This window comes from Arvicanthis niloticus, chromosome 16, assembly GCF_011762505.2.
Source record: "Arvicanthis niloticus isolate mArvNil1 chromosome 16, mArvNil1.pat.X, whole genome shotgun sequence".
NCBI classification, from domain to species: domain Eukaryota; kingdom Metazoa; phylum Chordata; class Mammalia; order Rodentia; family Muridae; genus Arvicanthis; species Arvicanthis niloticus.
Genome location: NC_047673.1, coordinates 52,077,833 through 52,095,253, shown reverse-complemented (window position 1 = coordinate 52,095,253; position 17,421 = coordinate 52,077,833). Strand labels below are relative to the sequence as shown.

Genomic DNA, 17,421 nt, shown 5'->3' with positions numbered 1-17,421 from the left:
GCTATATCAGGATCCTATCAGCAAGCACTTCTTGGCATCAAAAATAGTGTTGGGTTTGGTGTCTGCAAATGGGATTGATCCCTATGTGTGTGTGGGGGGGTCTCTAAAGTCATCCGCTTTGGGTCCTCAGAACTTTTCACTTCCACGATGTCTGGGGCTTTCTACTGGATACCCCTAGTTCCTCAACCTCCACTGCTACATATTTCTGTTTAATTTTGTTTATCTATACTTCTCTTTTTTCTCTTCCAATACCTGATTCTTCCCCCCTTGTCTCTCTCTCCCTCCTCGATCCCTTCCAAGTCCCTCCCTCCCTCTACCTTCTGTGATTATTTTGTTCCCCCTTCTATGTAGGATTGAAGCATCTACTCTGGTCTTCCTTCTTCTTAAGGTTCTTATGGTTTGCAGGTTTTATCATGGATATTCTGAGCTTTGGGCTAATATCCACTTATCAGGGAGTAAATAGCATAGGTGTTATTTTGTGTCTAGGTTACCTCACTGGGATGATATTTTCTAGTTCCATTCATTTGCCTGCAAATTTCATGAGGTCATTGTTTTTAATAGCTGTGTAGTACTCCATTGTGTAAATGTACAACATTTTCTGTATCCATTCTTCTGTTGGGGGACATCTGGGTTCTTTCCAGCTTCTGGTTATTATAAATAAGGCTGCTATAACCATAGTGGAGCATGTGTCCTTGCTAAATGTTGGAGGGTTTTTTTTTTTTTTTTTTTTTTTTTTTTTTGGTATATGCCCAGTACCAGTGAAGCTGGTTCTTCAGGTAGATTTCCAATTTTCTGAACAACCACCAGATTGATTTCCAAAGTGGTTTTACCAGCTTGGAAAGCTTGCAGTTCCACAAACAATGGCGAAATGTTCCTTTTTCTCTACATCCTTGCCCACATCTTCTGTCACCTTGAGTTTTTGATCTTAGCCATTCTGATTGGTGTGAGATGAAATCTCAGAGTCATTTTGATTTTCATTTCCTTAGTAACTAAGGATGTTGGATATTTCTTTAATAGAATGCATAGAATTATTTCAATATTCTTATATCTGTTGAGGCTTGTTTTGTGTCTGATTATTTGATCAATTTTGGAGAAGGTACCATGACATGATGAGAAGAAGATATATTCTTTGGATTTAGGGTGTAATGTTCTGCAGATATCTGTTAAATCCATTTGGTTCATAACTTCTGTTAGTTTAGCTATGTCTCTGTTTAGTTCCTGTTCCCAGGATCTGTCCATTGGTGATTGTGGGGTGTTGAACTCGCCTACTATTATTGTGTAAGGCTCAGTAAAGTTTCTTTTACAAATGTGGGTGCCCTTGCATTTGGGGCATTATTCAAAATTGAGAGTTCATTTTGTTGAAATTTTTTTTTATGAGTTTGTAGTTTCTTTCACTATCTTTTTTATAACTTTTGGTTGAAAGTTTATTTTGTTGGATATTACAGTGGCTGATCAAGCTTGTTTCTTGGGACCACTTGCTTAGAAAAATTTTTCCAGCCTTTTACTTTGAGGTAGTGTCTGTCTTTGTCGCTGAGGTGTGTTTCCTGTATGCAGCAAAACTCTGGGTCCTGTTTATTTTCCAGTCTGTTAGCCTATGTCTTTTAATTGGGTGATTGAGTCCATTGATATTGAGAGATATTAAGGACCAATAATTGTTGCATCCTATTATTTTTGTTGTTAGATGTGGAATTATGTTTGTGTGATTCTCATCTTTTGGGTTTGTTGTGAGAAGATTGATTTCTTGGTTTTTTTCTTTGTTTTTGTTTTTTGTTTCTGTTTGTTTTGTTTTGTTTTGTTTTTTGTTGGGTATAGTTTTCCTTTTTGTGTTGGAGTTTTCCTTCTATTGTCCTCTGTAGGTCTGGATTACTAGAAAGGTATTGTTTAAATTTGGTTTTGTCACGGAATATCTTAGTTTCTCCATCTATGGTAATTGACAGTTTCTTTCTCTATATATAGTGTAATTAATATATATATATATATATATATATATATATATATATATATATATATATATGCCTGGTAGCCTGGGCTGGCATTTGTGTTCTTTTAGGGTCTGTATAACATCTGTCCAAGATCTTCTTAGTTTTAGAGACTTTGTTGAGAAGTCTGGTATAATTCTTATAGGTCTGATTTTAAATGTTACTTAACCTTTTTGGTTACCACTTTCAATATTCTTTCTTTGTTCTGTGCATTTGGTGTTTTGATTATTATATGATGGGAGGAATTTCTTTTCTAGTTCAATCTGTTAGTGTTCTATAGGCTTCTTGTATGTTTATAGGCATTTCTTTCTTTAGGTTAGGGAAGTTTTCTTCTATAATTTTGTTGAAGATGTTTACTGGCTCTTGAGTTGGGAGTCTTTGCTCTCTTCTATACATATTGATTTTAAGTTCAGTCTTTTCATCATGTCCTAGATTTATTAAATGTTTTGAGTTATATTTCTTTGAATATGTCAATGACTTTTATGGTATATTCGATGCCTGAAATTCTCTCTTCTATCTCTTATATTCTGTTGGTGATGTTTGCATCTGTGGCTCCTGCTCTCTTTCCTAGATTTTCCATCTCTAAGATTGTCTCCCTTTGCATTTTTAATGGCTCTATTTCCATTTTTAGATCCTGGAGAGTTTTGTTTAATTCCTTCACCTCCTTGATGTGTTTTCCCTAATTCTTTAAAAGATTTATGTGTTTCCTCTTTAAGTGCTTCTACTTGTTTATCTGTGTTCTCCTGTATTCTTTAAGGGCATTATTTATGTCTTTCCTAAAGTCCTCTATCATTTTTATGAGATGTGATTTTTAGATCTGAATCTTGCTTTTCAGGTATGTTGGGGTATCCAGGGCTTGCTGTGGTGGGAGAACTGGATTCTTATGTTGCTAAGTAGTATTGCTTTCTGTTGCTTATGTTATTGCATTTGCCTCTTGCCATCTGGTTATCTCTGGTGTTAACTGCCCTTGTTGTCTCTGACTGGAGCCTGTCTCTCCTGAGAGCTTGTGATTCTGGATGTCTCAGAATTTCTGGAAGTCAAGTTGCATCTGGGTGTGGGCTTAGTGGGTGGAAACCAGAGCACAGAATTCACTCCTGTGAGCAAGTGCAAACTGTAAAGATTGTATGTCTCTGTCTGGGTAGGGTTTCTGCACACTCCGGGTCCCATGGGTACCATTTAGGCCAGGTACTGGGGCAAGGGTTGGGGCTTCACCTATGATCCTGGATGTGTCAGAACTCCTGGAGTTCAAGCTGCATCTGGGAACACTGGAACATGAGTCCAGTGTGTAATTCACCGTTTTGTCTTTCTAAAAAAAATCCTTTCACTGTTTATCTTCTGCCCAAGTACAGGCACATTTCTCCATATGTTGACTTGGATAGATAAATAGATAGATAGATAGATAGATAGATAGATAGATAGATAGATAGATATATTATTTGTGTCAATAAGATACACACAAGTGTGATACAAAAAAGGCTTCTGAACAATTAAATACTATGATTCCTACCCCTTCCATACTACTAATAAGAGAATGTGTCTATTGGCCTCCAGAGGAGATAAGATGCACAAATAGGAGATAAATCTCCTTAGCTGAGCCCATGCTCAATTGGTCAAACAACAGATAGCAATCTGATAAACATGACCATTGCTTTAAACTATTGAGTCTCGATTCATTTCTCATTAAACATTTTTTGTCACATTGGCTTCTTACCATTCATTTTCTTTAAATGCTAACAGAATCAGGACCTCAAAATAAAAGCTCACTTCAACATACTACCTGCATCCAACAGGGAAGGTGATTTGTCAGAAGTTGGAATTCTTACAAGCCAGATGGTCCTTGATAAAAAGCATCATAAAATATGTGTTTGCCATGAGTGCATTTGGACATTAGTCACAATTACAGTAAATCTAAACCATGCCTGCAATAATGATGTGGTGCTGTGTGTTTACCCTGTGTCCTAGACAAAAATAGAGTAATTGATCCACATAGTATGTACCTTCTGAGAGAAAGAGAGAGAGAAAGAGAGAGAGAGAGAGAGAGAGAGAGAGAGAGAGAGAGAGATCAAACACAAGAGTGAGTCCTATGGTATAGGTATGAGAACAGGAGAGATTGCTGAGAGTCAGAAGAATATAATATTGCATATCAATAAGAGTTTTTATTTTTACCTTATTATTGATTCAAGCCAGCTTCATTGGATTGGCCAATAGCCACCCACATTGATGACACTTTACTCAGTACTGACTAAGATACTAATTTCACCCAGAAACAATGTTTTACAAGTTGTCTGGATGTTTTATTCTTATCCCACTCAAATTGTGATGTATTCATCCCAATAAAGCATTTGCAAGTTAGTGGATCACTGTTTCACTCTACATTTCTGTTCTCACAAATTATCACAAATAAAAAGATATGCATGCTGTTGATAGCTGATTTTAAATCTCTTTGTGATAGCAGCATGTGCTAGCCTTATTTGTATCTACAGATGCATCAATACAGTTTCCTTGCTAATTTTTTCATTTCACAAAAGATAACTGTACACAAATTATAACATTCATACTTCTACTTTACAGGAAAATCACTAACAATGATATTTTCCTAATGACTTTATAAAAGAAGGAAGACATGAAGAGCTGAAGACTCCATTACCACCTGATCAATATACACTAAAGGAAAGGTTGCAGTCCTCCTTTGAAACCCAATCTAAATTAATTTTTATGATTACCATAACATATTACTTAAAAAAATAAATTATATGATTAATGTAAGATAATAGTCCAAAATTAAGGTGTTAGAAAATCAGTGTCCTATTTGTGAACTTGGATTCTTGGAAAGAGGCTGTGTCTGCAGAGACTAATTGACCAGTTACAATTTCAGTAATGTGGAGAGATTGGGAAGTTGCAGCCCTAGAGGTTAATTTGGGACAGCTTTAAAGTCCTTTTCCTGCTTCCAAAACAGTCATTTCTTACCTAGAACCATCCCATAACTAACATCCTGTCAATAACAGGTAAAAATGTGTTTGAATATACTGGCTTAGCAGACAATGCCAAAGCTAAGAATGTCATCAGGCAGTATTGTTGGCCTATAGAAAACCTACCCCTATCTTGCTGTAAACATCTCTCTGATATACCCACCAATGTATTTTAAACTTGCCTTGACACATGACTGTCTTTGTTCTCCAAACTATGAATCCTCATGAAACTACTTCCATGATGGAACCCAGAGTTTGGATCAGTTTATCTATACTGCTGTGGCCTTTCTTCACTGGCTACTAAGACCTGCTTCTTCAGGATTCCTATGTATACTGAAGACAAGTTGAGACATCCAGTTTTGTGAACTGAGTAGTACTGGATTTTGGACCTTTCCATCAGGTGACAGCCATCTTTGGCTGAATAAAATCTTGTGAACCATGTTATTAAAACTTGCTTTAATATACATAGATTTATTCTAAAGTTATGTTCTTCTAGAGAAACCTTACTAAGATACAGTAGAACTAGTCTCTACAGAGAAAAAAAAGTATAGCAGTGTCTTGTCCATATTGTCAATCCCGGTTTCCCTCTAATTTCTTTTCTGGATGCCTCCCTTCTGCTTCTTATGCCTCAAAACACTCAAGTAAAGTGGATAATCACATAAGAAGTCTATTCATAGATATTATTCAAACTTCAATTAACATAGATCTTAACAGAAAATTAGGTGTAAGAATATCATGCCAGTAACCTGTGTGTTCACCCATAAAAACAATATTAAACAATAACTTTCAAAAAGAACAATCTCAAATTTTTATAAAATTAATGAATTTAATAGTTGTTGTATGGATTTCTATAAATCTAGACTTAAATAGTATGTACTTCAAAATTCTTCTTACAAGCATTCTAAATATTAAATGACAAACCTTGGTAGATAGATCCACATATTTTCTAGACCAGGGTTGGGGTTGGGTTTTGTTTTGGTTTTAATTGATATGTTTTTAATTCATGGATTCATGGTCATTTGGAGATCCATGGCTGGATGTGTCAGGTTTGTGAAGACTCTGTTTTGTGCATCATTTGATCATGAGAAATTATTAAAGTCATTGTTGTATAGTTGATGGAGACTAGAATGAGAAAAAATGATAGATTATTTCCCTAATGCAAAATATAAATAACATTCAAACTAATTTCCCAAATAGCAGATAGAAAAATGTCTGATGTGATGTCAAGTAACCTGTTCTTGTAACATTTTATTTCTAGTACATTAATTTAAGGGAGTTATAATATAATCCAGATAGGGTGGGGGGAAACACAGTAGAGTTTTAAAAGTAAATTGTTCTAAATTCATTCTACCAGCTCTATGTGTAGAACAGAATTCTCTCCCAAGGAGTTCTGCAGTGGAAACTACAATTAACCTACTTTCAAGATCATTAATGTCATACTATAATAAAATATTTTAGTATAATAAAGCTATTTTTACAAAGTTTCTAAAAATCATGCTGTTGATGGAGAAAGAGAAGTAAATTGAAATTCAATTAGTTTCTACTTTTAGAACTGTTTCATAGTTATTATGTTGAAAACCTGCACCATTTGAATTCCTTTACATTGTATGCATGAATGCGTAATACTCTCATATTTAACATATATACAGACCCTTTTGCTAAATGAAACACTTCACAGTATTATGTAAAAATTGAAAGTAATTGGGGAATTGTTAAGTAGCATGTTAACATAGGCATTTACCGGCTCACTCTTGAGAATCTGAGTTGGGGCAACTTTGTCATCACCACACTGATCCAAAAGGATGCACAGGAAGATAATGGAGGTAATAACACACAGAAATGAAGCTCTTGGGCTTTGTTCTTGGTTTGGAGTCAATGATGCCATAACCCAGTCAGCACAAGCTGTTCTCCACATTATTCACATAATTTTTTCTTTCATCGTTAAATTTCTTTTTTTTCAGTCAAAATCTGACAAAAGAATATTTTCAAAATATCTAAGGAAAGATATACAAACCAATTTTAAAGAGGCAAGCAACCTAGTTTAAGAATGAAAATAGCAAAATATTGAAAATGCATTGCATATAAGAAAGTCTCTAAATGTACAGCAAAAACAGGAAACCATCACTCATCATTGAAATATGTTACAAAGATTCCACAGCTTTCTCATTCAAATGCTAAAATAACTTTATCAAGCTTTTAAGTTACAGAGAAACTAAATTCTCATGTTCTGTTTCTTAATACAATCCTTTCCATAATCACCTTAACAGCTTCCACTACAGTTGGTAGAAGTATACATACATGGCCTAATAATGCCACTTTCATGTGTCCAACATTGATATATATTTGAATCAAAGTATAATTTAAAGGATATTTTCCTCCGTGTCATTTACAACCCAAGCATTTATCCATAAAATACACTATAATACAGTAACAAAGAACAATTTCCTGAAGAGTGTCGCTATATTGACAAATCTCACAGACATTTATTGAGCTCAAAAAGTCTGGAGGCTAATCTATTTCTTAGCAGTGGGTCATTATCACTATATGGAAGCTACATGGGGTGATGCTCTATTCCCTGACAAGTGTCCTACCCATCCCAACTCAGCACAATTCTTCACCAAACGTAATATTCATACAAATCCAATGTAATTCCTAACCGCATTCTAAATATTTTTCCTATCCATAAGCCATATCTCACCAGTCATGGGAGAAGCTTCAACCTGTGGCAGATAGAGACCTCGGCAGAAATATACTCACCTGTTCCAAAATCAGAAAACAACCAACCGTGGGATGCCTAGCCATAAATGATACCCTACACTTAAGACTTAAAGAATGGAAGAGGGGACCAAAGGCTTGCAAAAGCCAGAGGACCAGTAAATTTACTGCAAGACTGGGTCTTGTAGATACAGCAAGGAATGTGTACCCATGAAATCAACAATATGCTGCCTAAACAAAACCTGAAAATGACTAAACATTTGACATGAGTAGAGTAGATGGGGCCCACCCTTGTATGAAGAGGTATAGATCATTAAGGATGACTGAGAGGGAGAATTTGTCTTCACTGGGGATTGGCCCCTAAAATTGCTTATGCAATGCCAAGTGGTCAACCCTAAAAGCACACAAACATTCATAAACCCATTTCAAACACCATAAACATTAAAAAATAACATTATAGCATATAACGTGTGTGTGTGTGTATTTGTGTGTGTGTGTGTGTGTGTGTGTGTGTGTGTGTGTGTGTGTGTGTAAAAGAGACCATGATTTTGAGAGGGAGTGTAAGGGCGGGAGGTGGGACGGGAGAGGAGAGGAGAAATGATGAAGTTGTATATTAATTAAAATACCTTAAGCTGGGCAGTGGTGGCGCACACCTTTAATCCCAGCACTTAAAAAGCAGAGGCAGAGAGAGCTATGTGAGTTCGAGGCTAGCCTGATCTACAAACTGAGTTTCAGCACAGTGAGGGCTGTTACTCAGAGAAACTCTGTTTCAAGAAAAAGTTACATACATACATACATACATACATACGTCGGACCCTGTTCCAGATGGGTTCCACAAAGTCTCTGGCTTGGCAGAGGATAGAGTGCAAACAGCAGTTGTCTCTGTCACTGTCACTGCCCCTGCCCGCGGGTGGTCCAGGGTAGAGTGTCAGCAGGGAAGGTCTGCTGCTGCCTGTCGCTCTCTCTGCTCTCTCTGCAAGAAGAGAAGAACCCCCGAAGGCAAGAGCTGCTCTTTGCTAAGCTGGGAAGTGCTGGCTAGGTAGCAGGGAAAGAGAGCAGATCTCTTGCCCAGTGTTAACAGCTCTCCAGCCCCCAGCTAGCTGGCGAAGAGGGGAGGGTCCACAACAGAAGCTCTCAACAACACAGGATGATTCTTGTGCACCTTTACTTCTCAATTAAGCTCAATATATACAATTTGGGGTGGATGAAGGTTTTAGCAGCAGGTGATCCTATTGGCTTGGTTTGAGGTTTTCAGAATGCCTCATATGCATGAGGAGAGCCTGGGACACTATTCCTATGTGACCCAATGGCCATAAACCTCTCTCTGTGGGAGGGGCTGTGAAGGGTGGAAGCTGAGAGAGCCAGAGGCCCAGGAACAGAGCTGAACATCTCCTGTCCCAAAGGGTCTCGAGGGTTCAAAAGCTTGTTTGACCAGGCGCCTGGTTGTCATAGCTCAGCGCCCCACATACATACATACTACATACGTACATACATACATACATACATAAATGTTAAATATTTATACCAATGTTCTCTGCATATTTCACTTTGTTAACTGTGCCCTATAACTGAAATATCCCTAGGGCAATATAAATTACATTTCAGAGTTGTTTTGTTTTAACAAATCTTAACTGTAGGGAACAAAGTACAGGTTCAGGCTTCTGAGAGGAGTTTAGCATAAAAGGCCCTTTATCTGTTCTTATTGGTGCTTGGGACACCAGACAAAGAGACTAACAGTACAGATGTGAGCATTGACTCTATGACTACTTTCACCAACAATTACAAACCATACAGTAATCAAAGGGTTCCATCTATCAAGTGAACACAATTTATAGTAGCCTTCTTACATATGCACAAAATACATGATCACTGTTGATCTGACATCCAGAAGAAATACATGTCAAAAAGTTTTAATATTGATAATAAAGCTCCAATTCTTTATTGCCAAGGAATTACATAGCCCAGAGAGTTCCAAATCACGGTGATCATAATAATCATAATGAAGTTGGCCTGCTAACTGACAACCTATGGATAGTACAGGAAAAATAGCTGATGGGCTTATCCAGAGATGGCAGAAGCATTCTCAATGGGGACAAGGAATCACATCCATGTATAAAACAAAGAACGTGAAACACAAACTCTACTGTTAGTGGATTAGATGATTCTAGAGAAAATGAGAAGGCCAGGCTGACTACATGACAAGCTTCAAACGGGCCTAAATGACTAGGCCTAAGAACTGGGCAAGTCCAGGCAAGTCAGCTTTTAGGAAAAACCTCAGGCTCCAGGCAGCTAGTCAGAAACTGCCCTGCCACTTGGCCTGAAGCAAGGGCAATGGGTCAGCAACAGTCTCCAGACCTCCCATGAACAATCATTTCCAACCCTCGCCTCCCAGTAATAGTTCTGGAATATCCCTAGAGATAGAACAAGATAAAGGTCACCTACTCTAGAATTCCCCTAACGTGCTTTAAATCAGGCCTGCAAGCTCACTTGATTGTCTCCATCTTGGAATGGGAGACCCCAGCATGCTGGACTTCTGCAGAGTAAAACACTTTTTGCTTTTATGTACTATTTGAGTACAGGATATCATTCTTCAGTGAATCATGGACTTTTTCAAAAGTATTTTCAAAAGATTCTTATCAGAATGTCTCCCTCTCTGGTGTCCTAACTGCTTCTGATCCTCCTTTTCACCTAAAGAGGAGAAAACAGGTTCACCAGCACAGAGACCATCGCGTGGAGACAGAAGCTGCAGCTGCCTGTAGCCGCCATTGTGTCATAGCTATTCTGAAATTTATCCCATGGACTCCCTTGCCTTGGACACAAGAATTTATCACCTCACAAGTGATGTGTAATTTTTGTGTCTTATTTGGGTATCTTTGTCTGTACCAGTAACACATGAATCCGGAGCCAAGCATGATACCGAAGCTGATCAAACCAGACGGTCTCAGTGAGAGGCAGACACAGCACAGCCTGTGTTTTCCTGGTAGATTCATGGTCACAAACAATGTTTCAGGCCTACATGTATTTAAAATATGACCTGAACTATAATCCAAACTGTGTTTCTAATGTATACATGAAATGTAGATAAATTTGAAGCTTCAATTTGAGTTCTATGCCCAAGATATCTCAGTAGGTACCAGAAAATTCTCCATATTAAATCATAAACCCAAAACGATTCTGCTCCAAGTATCAACTATAATGGCACCACACTTGCCTTCAAGTGTGACAGCCTAAAACAGCAAACTGTTAGCATGCCACACAGGTTAAGACTCAGAGTTTTAGGTATAGAAATACTTAGCAACCACCATTTCCCAGAGCCCAGCAATGCTGGGATCAGTCCTATGGAGACACTTACCTTTTAGCTCAGAGGAAATTTCTGTTTGCAGTCAAGTTGTTGGGGGAACTTACTTCCTTCTCATTTTCCAACACCTGTATCCACCACCAATCTGTCAACCCTTCAGTCCTTCTTTCCCAGAATTCTTTTCGGCTGTCCCTTCTGGTGGTCTCTCTGCTATGAAGAATCCGTATGTCATTAGCTCAGCTGAGTTCTTTTAGTTTTATCTCCCTATTTATTATTACTTTTTTTAAAAAAAAAAAAAAGTCCTTACATTTTGACATTTAAAACAATTACCATTAGTTAAAAACTTTAAAATCTCCTTTACCCTACAACCTGACATAGTCATGGAAAAATGTCGAGGTGCAAAGTTCATGAAGCCCAAAATGCTGACTATGACACTATTCTCATTAGCACATAACTTTGACAGCTATTACCAAAAATCCCCAAGTGCTACAGACTTCTTCAAAAGCTACCAGGTTAATTGTTAATATTAAACCTTTTTGAGACTGGGAAGGAAAATTTAAAGTTAAACAGTGAAAGAAGAATTAGATACTCTGCCCAACTAAATAAAAACATTTTTTTAAGAATTACCTCAATTTACTTTTCAAATAAAGTAAAAAGGAGAGAAAAATAAGGGAAGTTTTAAAATAAAGTTTAAATGTAAAGAAAATTGAAAAATAAAATCTTGTAGGTGAAGTCGGGTGCCTTTGTATCATAGCTCAGCAATGGAGAGGTTCGGGTAGACAAATGGCCAACTGATGGCCAGCCCGGGCTGCACATGGAGGCATGGTTACAATTACTTTAGAATAAATCTAATACAGCCACAGTTCAATAATGAAAATAAATTAGTATAAGAGTTCATTATATACAAGCATGAAAAAATAAAAATAAAAGACACAAATACTTTTAAAGTAAAAGATGTGATTTAGGCTATGGCTTTGTGGTAGAGCCTTTACCAGACTGTGGGAGGACCTGGTTCCATCCTCAGTCTGCGAAAAACAAACAACAAAGAAACAACAGCAAAAGATAACGAACAAAAACTTAGTTACTGAGCTGACCACAATAGCAGGGCAATTGTAAGGGCATGTGCACTGACAATGTTTTAGGACGAAAACGATGTTCGTCTGAGCAAGATGAGGTATGAGGCTGTGGTCACAGTGTTATAGAATATCTCAAGTCAGGTCCAGCCACTTGTTCTCAACAAACCAATTAAAAGAACGAAATTGAAAGTAGAAAGCAGAAACAAACAAACAAAAAGAAAAATGTAGGTGAGACAAAGAGATCCAGCAAACCCTCAAGTCTTCTCTCTTGCGTCTGGAAATGAGATAAAAAAATTTTAGTAGAGAGCCATGAATTTTGCATCATCTACGAATTCACAATCAAGACGTGGTCCCTCCCTCTGCTGACCTGTTATCTGAATTTCAGTCTCAGCTGTTAATATAGTCTGACAAGTCTTTGTGGATGACAAATACACACACACACACACACACACACACACACACACACACACACACATCTGCTGCTCTTTTCTTCTCCCAGCATGAGATTTCTGGGAAAATATTCATTTTTTGGAGCCCATTGTTTCAGTAGTCTGATAAACTGAGAGTCAAAGGGATCCATCTGTTTAGAATATCCTCATTCTTATCAGGCCAGTTGCAGTAGCTCCACCCTCTAACAGACCTTACCTGAAAAGCAGCAGGGATGTAGGCTTTGCTATAGCCACATAGACTGGTTCTGCTTTCCTAGCCTTCCTGCTCTATATACTTTACCTCCCTCCAAGGCCACCTGACTAGAGGCAGGATGGCAGACAACAGGTGGTAGAAAGAGACTAGGTATTCAGGTGAGGGCCTCAGGATGCTCCAGACCCTCTGTGAAGAGGTGTAAACAGCAAAGTACCCTAGCTAGGATTTTTTTTTGCAAGGATTCAGCTAAATGCTTGCAAATGAGGTTGTTTGGCTCAAGGGATATTCACTTACCAACTGGTAGAGACAGTACATCACTGAGCCAAGTAATCCTGAAACTAAAACTTTCCCTGGAGAGCACACCTGCCATAACTGGACCTGCACATGACATAGGGACAGGAAAACAGCTGCCAATCACTAAATTACATTTTATGTCATTAAGATAGAATCTGTAAACAAAGTAATAATGTAATATTGTGTAAAGTAATAATGTAAAACAATTACTACCAAACTGAAGGATAGGCTTAAAAAACAAAAGAGGTAATTGGGTAGAAAACTAAAATGAATGTTTGTCTCAGATATTCTCAGAAATGTTCACAAATTTCAAAAAAAAAAAATTCTCATCAGTGGGATGCCATTTTTGTGGAGTTCAAAACAAAAAATTAAAATAGGGTCTTGTATGAAACATACACTATAAATAAAAAAATGTTAAAGTATACTAGGTAGTTATTGGTTCTTCTGTAGGAAGTGGCCTTAGTGGGTAACAAAATGCTACAGAAGTTTTTAAATTGGTGGTGATATAAAGCCAGGGCTGTGGGATAAAGAGAGACATTAAAGTTCACCACACAAGTCATGGGCAGAAAGGCAACCACTGGGTTACGCAGCAGTTACTCCGATTGTTTACAAGTTCTCATATCTGGAAAAATGCAACTATGGCTCCAGCTACATTTTTTCTAACTATCCCTCCAAAAGTGCTGGTTATAATGATGTGCTACTGCACAGCTTGTCCAAAGGCATACAGTTAAAGGCACAAGTAAAATGTTAATGATCATGCCTTCATGAGATATAAAAAACAGCATTTCTAAAACATGAACTCTAATAAATCACGGCACATTGATCTTCTGTTTCCTTCAGTAATCCCAATGCTTCTCTCTATGGGCCTGGTAATGTCTCCTTTCTAAGAGATACCCTGAAGAATTCAACCAGACTTAACTGACTTGCAAGTTCCAGGTCTCCACAGTGATGCTTTCTTGGCCATGACTCTGTTGAAGAAACTAGAATGGCTCTATGGATGCAAAAACCACAGCTCTAGTCTTAAAGGGAATAAGAGAGAGTTTATTTTGGAACCATTTTAAGGGATCATGGTCCAAGGACATATACTTAGGTTACTCCAAATTCCATGTTCCAGTGTGAAATTCATTGTGTAATTTTACAGAGGAGATAAAGTGGTATATGAAGGCAAGTTTAAAGTACTTTGGTGAGTAGGCAGTAGTTCAGTTATAGCAAGATGGGGGAACCTTTTCTACAGGCCCAAGAATATATCTGATGAGGTTCTCAGATTTGGGGTTAGTAGAAACTAGGACTAGTCTCATAAGTTAATAGATTACACAAGGTTTTTTTTTTTTTTTTTTTTTTTTTTTTTTTTTTTTTTTTTTTTTTTTTTTATCTATTACTCACAGGATGTTATTCTGAGGCAGAGATTCAAGAGTTCATGGCAAGTAATGGCTGTTCCAGATGCTAAACCTAGCTCCCTCCATCCCATCCGACAAGGTAACTAACCTCTGGACAGGTGACATTCCAATCTCTCCACAGCACTGAGTTTTAATCAGTCTCTGCAGACACAGCTTCTTTCTAGGAGTTCTTCTTCATAGCTCTGTACCCAGACAAAACACATTTTACTTTCCCATTGACTCTCTAGGGCTGTTATTACATCGCAGAAAGAAGCACAGGAGAGAATAGCCTTCCATACCCATGTCAAGTTCACTGCTGCGAGATGCCCACCACCAGCGTTGTGTTACTCCGGAAATAATATAAAACATGAGGCTGCCACACATGAGTATGACTTCCAGCACCTAAGTATATTAAATCAAATGCCAGCTACAGCTTCAATGTTGAGACCTGTGCTTTGACCCGGTAAACAAGTCACTAAACCAGTCTTTCTGTGGAGTTGAGTTGTTCTGCTTCAGTAACTAAATCCAGACCTTTGGTCTGGGATTCTTCTTGCCTTTCTTCATTCTTTCCACAACTAAAATACTGAAAGCAAAGCCTGGAAACTTGACATTATATTATCCATGTGAGCAGATGGGCAGTTTTCTGACCGTTACTGGGTTTCAATATGCAAAATGGAATAATAATGTTTCTCTCAGGGGAGTAATTGTGAGACCAACACATATTTTTTTGTTGCACACAGCTGAAAAAAAAAAAAAAAAGCCTGTTATATATTAAATGCTGCCAGGTACTGGTGGCGCACATCTTTAATCCCAGCACTTGGGAGGCAGAGGCAGGCGGATTTCTGAGTTCGAGGCCAGCCTGGTCTACAGAGTGAGTTCCAGGACAACCGGAGCTATACAGAGAAACCCTGTCTCCAAAAACAAAAAGAAAAAAGAAAAAAAAATGCTGATAGAACAGCCAGTAACATTATCTTAAATCATGAACTTGAGGCAACATTATCTTAAATATCATATTCTCATTTTAGATTCACAAAAAATTAAATAAATAAAAAATAAAACGAAAAGGTTGAGGTTGGTTTGGGTTGAGAAACCCATCACTGTTTAGTTTGTTTTAATAACTTTATCATGAGGACAGCTAGTGGTGGGGGTGGGAGACAGGTCATTTCACTAAGTGAATGCATCTGGGCTGTGAGCACACACTGTTGAAACAGGGTGATTCAAGGTTTGAGTCAGTGGAGCCTTGTGAATCGAAGTCTCTTTCAAATCCTGCGCTTCATCAGGTGAGCACTCAAACCCATCCCAGACAGACGAAGCTCCATCTTCCTGATGGTTGTTAAAGGTGGCAGACGAAATGACTGCTGGCAGTTTCACTGAGATCCCCAGAGAGCAAGAGTCAAATTCAAGATACAAGCAGTAAAAGAATGTTGTATGAAAGTGATACAGGGCCTGACAGATTGAAGCATATTCTCTGAGGGATTGGGACAGGAGAATAAAACAAGCCACATCCTCTTAAATGGTCTACAGAGCTCAAGGATCATAATATTCAGGTGACAAGAGTGACAAAGCATTGGTTATTGGCTCTCTAAATAAAAAACAAACAGCAATTTTGTTTATTTATTTATTTGATGCGGGGTTATTTAGCTCTCTAGCATTGCAGTAGCCTTAGCAGTGGCTGACAGAGTGAATAACATCGAGAGATGTCAGCAAGTGGGGAGTAGAATTTCTTATTTAATTTGTCCACTGCTTTTTGTTTGTTTGTTTAGTGTGTGTGTGTGTGTGTGTGTGTGTGTGTGTGTAACTTTATCCCTATGAATCAGATTATATGTTTTGCAACAGAATTTTTGACAGATGAAAAGGCAAAATGCTTTTGAATAAAGAAATTGTTAAACAAATTCATCTTCATCGTAGTCATCGTCATCATCATCGTATAAGCACAGTAAATCAAGATTCAAAAACTAAAGCTCCTTTACTCTCTGACTTACCATAATTTTATAATGTATATGTGTGTATGTGTGAGTATAGATGCATACTTTAAGACCTCCCCTCTTTACCACTAATTTTTGTTTGACCTGATTTGTTAGGATTTGAATTTTTAGGGGGGGGGGATTAGCTGGACTGCTCATAGAGTGTATCAGCACTAGGTAAAATTCACCATAATCATAAAGCTGACGTCCATGAACATCCTATAAACGTCAATTAGATAGACATTCATTCCCTCACTCAGGGTTCAACAAGAATGTTTATCTGGTGTGCGTAATTACCTATTATTATATCACTTCAGAGGAGAAACTGTGGGTGAAGCTCAATATTAGGCTGCGGTTTAGCCCACCTTTGCTTTAAATGGGTCTGTTTTTATAGCTGGTTTAAAAGTCTGCAGAGAGCAGTAGAGAAGGGTAAACTGGACCTCATGTAGAGGCATTTATCAAAGGATGAGAACTTAATTAGTCCTAAGCTCAATGATGCTGACCCTCATCATGGACCAGGGTCAGAATTCCCCTGTATTGAAAACTGCACTTCATACTGTGCTAATGGTTCTTTCAGGGAAGAACTACAGAATAGCCATAGTACGTTTTCAAGCTCAAAGGAAAGGAGTCTGTTTAGCAATAGATAATGCCTGTTATTCTGACATTTCTTTTATTAATTATACATTTGTTCTCTGAACTTATATGTTAAAGTTACATATAAAACTCCATGAAGCTTATTCTTTATACTTTTAGGCATTAAAATGTCATGATGTTTACTGAAAATAATTTGACAGGACAGTTAATTGACTCAGAAATACCACAATAAAGCATATTATCATCAGATGCCTGCCATATTTCCTGTTTGATTCCATTTTTAATCTATATATTTGATCAGTTGGAAATAGCAACGTGATTGGTAAGTGTTTGGTTTCAGATCCCTTGACAAGACACTGAGGTACATATTTTATATACCAAAGCAGTCCTGGCCTCCACATTCTCCCAGCATCCCTCAGTTCCTACCTGACATACCCTGTCCCTAACACTGAACTTTCCAGCCCAGGGGCTGGGCTGTCCTTCCCACCAAGGGTCTTCCCTATACAATCCACAC

General features: G+C 37.8%; 1 long non-coding RNA gene across 1 annotated transcript; it reads right to left on the bottom strand.

Annotated features, from left to right (window-relative positions):
* Positions 1 to 5,795: 5,795 nt before the first annotated feature.
* Positions 5,796 to 14,740, bottom strand: LOC143434619 (uncharacterized). The gene is made up of 5 exons (XR_013104242.1): positions 14,649 to 14,740; positions 14,459 to 14,552; positions 11,016 to 11,171; positions 6,690 to 6,916; positions 5,796 to 6,070 (listed from the first exon to the last, which is right to left on the bottom strand). It is a non-coding gene; the product is annotated as an uncharacterized LOC143434619 (long non-coding RNA).
* Between the last annotated feature and the right edge of the window lie 2,681 nt (positions 14,741 to 17,421).